At 36.2% G+C, this 7504-nt stretch overlaps 1 pseudogene; it reads left to right on the top strand.

Moving 5' to 3' along the window:
- Positions 1-678: 678 nt before the first annotated feature.
- The window catches only part of LOC138378792 (zinc finger protein 708-like), a 45240-nt pseudogene continuing 38414 nt past the window's right edge, over positions 679-7504 (top strand).

Here is a 7504-nt window from a genome sequence, read left to right as displayed (position 1 = left end):
ACTTGACAAAGAAGCCAATTAATGTCCCCCTTCCACACCAGCAGATCACATTTCTTAGAGTGAGGCCAACAATACCACATGATTTCTATTCACATTGATGGTTCAGAGACAATTTTTAAGTAATTGCCTCTCAGCTCAGGCTTTCAATTAGGATTATCTGGCTAGCTTGAAAGAAACACCATCACCTGTCTATGGGGCTGGGTGGGAACATCCATGTGGTTTTAATTGTGCCCCAAATAATTCTAATTTGATGCCAGGGTTAAGAATTAGAACTCCCAAATACATTCATGAGACTGAGTTTAGACTGTTCCAGAGAGAAGTCACAGGGCCTGCTGCTTTGGGTTTGGTAGGGGCAGATCAGTGTGGTCCAGATTCCCACTGCTGTAACAGAAAGTCCTGGCACATGTGGCAGGGGGAGGTCACCAAGGGAAAGACAGGAGAATCTCACATTTTAATCTCCATCAGGAAACATCAGACCTGACTGTTTCCTGTGACTAAGAACCAGTGAGTGTAGCCTTTTCTGCATTTTGTGGTCCTCCTGCTTGTGGATGCTGTGTAAACAGTTTAAGAGATTGTGCTAACTCCTTTCAGGGCATAGTCTCAAGATGCAATTCTAATTGTTCTACACAGTCTCACCTGAAAAGAAATTTCAGAGTAGGAGGAGAAGGAGAAGGAGAAATGGCTGGTTTTCAGGTAAGTGTGTCCCAGGTTAGGGGCTGTGTCCACTGTTCCTCTTGGAATGTCATGCAGAACTTCAATTTTTAGAACTTGTAAGCCTTTACTTCTTTACTTCTGATGTTTATGCCTAATGAGTTTTTTCCCACTACATTTTTTTTTCCATTTCTTCTTAGGATGGTCAAAGAGCCCTGGAAAATCCTTCCTCCCTATATGATAAAACCTGCTCTACATTCTCTTCACCCACGCTTCTTAATAAAATATTCAAGTTTCATAATAAATGTGTGATATGTAATATTAAAAATGTTCCCATTGGGACAGGTCAACTTATAATAGTGTGGATATCTGATATTCCTATTGGGGATGGGATAGGGTCTTTGTATTTGAGTGAAGAAGGGGAACATGTACTCTCAAGGTTTGATTTGGATGTTTTCATCGGCTCTATGTGAAATAGTATTTGGAAAATGCAGAAAGAGGATAGCATTGATTGCCTAGGATAACAAGAAAATTATGGAAAAATAAAAAATAGAAGACTTGCTCTGTATAATGCAAAAGTATTTACATACAGTATTAAAGATGAAAAAACATGGGAAATATCTATAACTTGAACTTTGCATAAAACTGATGATTCTTCATGGTTACATATTGTTGGGCACTACCATCCCAGCAGTGATTTTTTTTATCCTCTGTGCAATGGTGCCTAATACCAATTTGTCCCACTACAGTTGATGTTAATTTCATTCACTTGGTTAAGGTGCTCTCTGACAGATTCATCCATGTAAATTTAATTGTTTTTTTCTTTATTATTAAGTGTTCTTTGGAGATTTACTGACTGATGTGCATGAACCATCACAGTTACACTGGAAGCTCCCCTTTCTTTTTATAGCTTGCTTGGAAAATGAAGGCTCTTATCTTTGTCTTCTGGTCAGATGAAGTGAGATAAATTTAAAGTCTTCCAGTTACTGAATGTTGACAAAATACTGTCCTTAGGTTAGAAGCACTGGCTTCACTGGTTATATTATGTGAAATGCAGAGACTCAGACCCCACCAAAGATCTCCTGAATTAGAATCTGTATTTTAACAAGATCTCCAGTTCATTACTGTACACGTGAAAATTGGGTGATACCTTCTAACTCACTGTTTCTGTGTGTGAGAAATATGCACAACTTATTTCATATGATGTAAATATAGCACACATAAATTTATATTTCTGTGTTGAGGCCCTTTGTTTTATTTTATTTATTTATGTATTTTTTATTTTTTTGGAGACAGAGTCTCACTCTGTTGCCCAGGATAGGGTGTCATGGCATCAGCCTAGCTCACAGCAACCTCAAAATCCTGGGCTCAATGCCTCAGCTTCCTGAGTAGCTGGTACTACAGGCATGTGCCACCATGCCCAGATAATTTTTCTATATATATTTTTAGCTGTCTATATAATTTCTTTCTATTTTTAGTAGAGACAGGGTATCGGTCTTGTCAGGCTGGTCTCAAACTCCTGAGCTCAAAAAATCTGCCCGCCTCAGCCTCTCAGAGTGCTAGGATTAGAGGCGTGAGCCACCGCGCCCAGCCAAGGCCCTTAATTTTATATTAAATACTTTATCATGCATTACAGTATCATATGCACACTAGTTTCATACATGTTATATGATCTTCATTTCTGAGAATTAGAGAATATGTTCAACAATATCACTGTGCTAAAAAATAGCTTTTTGGATAATTCCGGTCACCCATATGTCAGAAACAGTTCTCATAACTTTCATTTTCCTTGTAGTCAAATTAAGAACTCTCTCCTTGGCAACTTGGGAAATATGTCTCTTTTTTCAGGAACTGGTGACATTCTGGGATGTGGCTATAGAATTCTCTACAGAGGAGTGGACATGCCTTGACAACGCACAGCAAAATTTGTATAGGGATGTGATGTTAGAGAATTATGGAAACCTAGTCTCCCTTGGTGAGGATCACTTCAATACACAATTCCTATTCCACACTAAGGGCATTATTTTATTTTTGTAGATTATTTCTTGGAAGTTTCCACTTTACATGAATGAATTTTATATCCCTGCTTTTAAAGAAAATTTGAAGGATTTTGGTGTAGAAAATAAAATCACTAGATGTCTCATCTTATGAACCTTTTCCTTTCTTGAGCTGATTTGTATACTTCACTCTAGATTAGTGGTTCCTCTAGAAATCAGGGTATATAATTGTTGCCTGCACCTTAGAATACAATTTCCACCACTTATTTTTTATTTGGTGCTAGTGGGAATTGGTGCTCTGGAGCCATAAATTTGGAATAATTTCTTATCATTCTACATTGTCTGTAAGAAAACAATATTTTGGAAAACAGTTTTCTAAAATCTTCCATAATATTCTGTCCATAAGTATAGTACTTGTAAGATTACTAACTAGAGAGTCTTCAGCAAGAGTCATGTGAATTCTTTCTAATAAAACAGGTCTTACTGTCTCAAAGCCAGAGATTGATCACATGTCTGGAGCAAAGGATAGAGCCCTGGATTATGAAGAAAGAGGAAACAGCTAAATATCCAGGTAGGTGAGATTCAGTAAAGCAGATAACAAGTGTTACAGAGCCAAAGCTCAAGGAGAAAGGCAGATATAAAAACGTGGTTTGGAATGCTCTGCTCTATTGGAAATGTTTTTTGAGAAGCCTGAGTATGTTTCTCTTTCTCTTACAGAAGGACATCTTCTGTCCCATGCTCTTAAACTCTCTAAGAACTGTACCCCTACAGTGATCTTCCTTAGAATTCAGTGAGAGCTAAAGTTCTTGTCATGGCTTATAAGGGACTACGTTATCTGTAAACACTTCTATTGTTGGGGGAGATATAGGAATATCTGTACATATTCTGAAGACCTCTACATTAAAGCATCTTTTGACAGCGTTTTGCTTTGCTGCCCCATCTGGAGTACAGTGGTTGATCATACCTCTCTGCAAACTGAAACTTCTGGGCTCTAGGGATCCTACTACCTCAATCTTACAGGTACCTAGGACTATGGGCATGAGCCACCATGGCCAGCTGATTTATTCCTATTATTATTATTTTTGTTAAAATGGAGTCTCATTATGTGCCTGGGGCTGGTTTCAAGATCCTGACCTCAACTAATCCTCCTTTCTTGGCTTCCCAAAGTGCTGGGATTACAGTTGTGATCCACCATGCCCAGCTCCATTTTTGAAGTTCCTTTTGTTGCCTCATTTTTGAAATGTGTAAAAGGGAATAGTGGAGAAATTGTGATTTGCTTCAGTAATGCTAGAAACACTAGGGACAGATGTTTCATATTTTCTGCATCATGATTCACAATTCTAAGGTTTCAGAGGCAATCCTACAGAAATTCAGACTCATTAATTTTATACAAATGCATGGCCTGTTCCTAAACCTAAGAACATCTAATGGTATTTCACTTTGAAATATCCTTTTTTCTTTTTTTATGTATATTGTTTTTTCTAGTATAAAATAAGAGTAAAATTTCAACTTTATAGTAACCAGATTCCCAAACTGTAATATAGTTTATTTTCCCTACTCACTTCATAGAATTCTTAAATATACTGTCTCCTTGAGTGCTTCAAATTGCTGAATATATTCATACTCCCAATTGATACATTATATTTTATATTTCTATTCCATAATTTTCCACTATTTAGTACTATCAGGAAATTGTCATTCATATATATGTGTGCATGTGTGTATATATATTTGTGTGTGTGTGTTTAACTGGTAAATTTTTCCACAAATAAGAAATGCATAACTGTATATATTTATTGTATACATTGTAAGTATTGCTGCAGTATACATGGGAGTAAAGAATTTTCTTGAGATACTCATTTTACACCTTTGGTTATACTCATAATTAGAATTGATGAATGATAAGGCAGTTCTATTATTTACATATTTAAACAAATCTCTGATGATATTACAGGTTAACAATCAATAATTGTACAGGGATTGCTTTTCTGCACACTTTACCCACACTTGTTATGTCTCTTTTTTTGGACATTAGCCATTTTAAAAGTTGTGAGGTGATACCTTATGATAATTTTGATTTGTGTTTGCATGATATTTTGGTGATGCTGAGTTACTCTTCATGTTACCTTCATAAAAGAATTTTATGCCTCCCATTTAAATCTTTATTACATCTGGAGTTATTTTTTGAATATCATGTAAGAAAAATAGCCTATTTTTATTCATTTGTTTGTGGGTATCCAGTTTTCCAGCAACAAGCATTGAACAGACCATAATTTATGCATTGTGCATTGCTAGTGCCTTAGGTAAAGGCTGGTTGACTTTATATACTTCAGTTTATTTCTGAGCTCTCCATTCTGTTCCATTGTTTTTTGTGTTGGTTTTATATGCATATTTTGTTTTTATTACTATCACCTTGAAATATAGTTTGAAACCAGAAAGTGTGATGCCAGAACCTTTTTTTCTTCTTTCTCAATATTTTTCTGGCTCATCAAAGTTACATGAGATATCATCCAAATGTGAGGATTTGTTTGTTAATACTGTGAGTAATGCCCCTGGAATTTTGATAGGGAGTGCATTGAATCTATACATTGTTTTGAATAATATCTTTCTATTTACTCATGTCATCTTCAACTTCTTTTATTAATATCTTATAGTACTCAATGTAAAGTTGTTTTTTTTTACTACTTTGGTTAAATTTATTTCTTAGTTACAATAACATCAAGAGAATAGATTGCTGAGAGTGTTTTCCTTTTTTATTGGATAGTTTATTAGTGTGTAGAAAATCAACTGATGTTTGAATGTAAACTTTATATCCTGTGACTTAACTGAGTGGTTTTATTACTTTATAAGGGTTTTTTTACTGTCTTCTTTATGGTTTTTGATATATAAGATAATGCCATCTGCAAACACTGTTATTTTTACTTTCCCCTGTCTAATTTGAGTGGATTCTTGTCATGTTCTTGCCTAGTTTTTCTGCTTAGGTCTTGTAGTAATATCATAAAATAGAAGCATTAAGAGTGGTTGCACATTATCCTTATATTGGTATCTGTGTATGTGAAGGATTAAATAGCTTTTCCAGTTTTTATAAGCTTGTTTTGGAAGGTGAAGATGTTTCCTTTTGGGTACTTGAGCTAAAGGTATGTCCACTGGGTTTTCAATGAAGAGTTGCTGTATCTAGGTCACAAGGCTGCCCCTTGCTCTGCAGTGGAGTCTGCATTTGATGGGCCAGTTCTGAAGGGCCTGCGTGGTTTTCAATCCTCTCTTGTTTCTGGGTAAGCTGGTTACCTTCAGGATTTTGATCTCTATGATACATACTAGCGTATGTTTGTGCAGTTGAATCTGCATATGGTGGGGCTGATACCAGCTGTGTGCGTGGGTGCGGCTCCCAATGAGTACCTTGGAAGTTTCCCTTCAGGTCTCTGTGTGGATCTATGCACTGAAAAAACTGGCCATGGACTGTAGTTGAGACAGCTGTAGCAGAGTCACAGGTCTGCTTTTCAGATGACAGTAAGACCAAATTATTCAGGTCTGCCTCCATGGCTACAGATAGATGTGTTTCTCCCAAAGTCCCTGGATGAGCAGCACCACTGCAACTTTGTCGCAGGAAACAGTTAGAGACTCCATGTATCCAGGTTGGTTGACTCATGATGTAATCTGTAGTCATGACAATGGGTCCTTAATTTTGGCACCTGAATGAGAGCCTGAATATTCAAAATGACCCTCCAGGATCTATGGTTCCACTAGGGTTTAATGACCTATTTAAGTCCCCAAATTCAGATAAGTGTAATTTTCCATGGATGGCCACCAAGGTTTTGTTGTTGTTTGGAAAAATACAAGTGGATCCTTCACCTCCCACCATATTGCTGAGTTTAGTCTCCTTATATATTTTTAATTTCTGATCTGTTCTGTTTCAATTTTTTATAATTTTAGAATCAAAGGTTCAGAATAACATGACAGCATTTCAATTTGTCTACATTCTCACCATATGTATGTATGTATGTATTTGTATATATATTTATTTATTTAAAAGCTCTCAATGTAATGAATATGAGGTGATATCTCATTGTGATTTCGCTTTGCATTTTTGTAAAGATTAACAATTTTCAGAATCCTTTCAAATTTTGTTTGTCCATTTGTATTTCTTCTTTGCAGAAATGCCAGATCAATCCATTGTCCATTTTTCAATCAAGCTATACAATTTTTGTTGTTGAATTTTAGTCATTGTTTATATCTTCATGATGTTAACCCCTATCAAATATGTGATTTGCATCTATTTTTATCCATTTTGTAGGAAGCATTTTTACTCCACTTAGTCTTTTCTTTGTGCAGAAATTTCGAAGTTTGATGCAATCCCATTTTTCTTTTCTTCATTTTTATTGCTTATGCATCTGATATTACATCTACTAAAACAGTGCCAGGACCAATATCATGATCTTTCCCCTTTATTTTCTTCTAAGAGTTTTATACATGTGTTTCTCTTTTTTTATTTCAGCTTATTATGAGGGTAGAAAAGTTTAGGCTATGTATATTGCCCATACCCCCTGACACCCCCTGAGTCAGAGCTTCAAGCCTGCCCATTCCCCAGATAGTGTGTATTGCACTCATTATGTATGTATACACCCATCCCCTCCCCGACCCACGTCTGCCCGACACCCGATCAATGTTATTCCTGAATGTGCTCTTAGGTGATGATCAGTGAAAACGATTTGACAGTGAGTACATGTGGTGCTTATTTTTCCATTCTTGGGATACTTCACTTAGGAGAATGGGTTCCAACTCAATTGCCCATCAATACATGAGTGGATTAATAAAATGTGGTATATGTATACCATGGAGTACTACTCAGCTATAGGAAA

The sequence above is a fragment of the Eulemur rufifrons genome, chromosome 30, assembly GCF_041146395.1.
Source record: "Eulemur rufifrons isolate Redbay chromosome 30, OSU_ERuf_1, whole genome shotgun sequence".
Lineage (NCBI taxonomy): Eukaryota > Metazoa > Chordata > Mammalia > Primates > Lemuridae > Eulemur > Eulemur rufifrons.
This window is presented reverse-complemented; position numbering and strand designations above follow the sequence as displayed.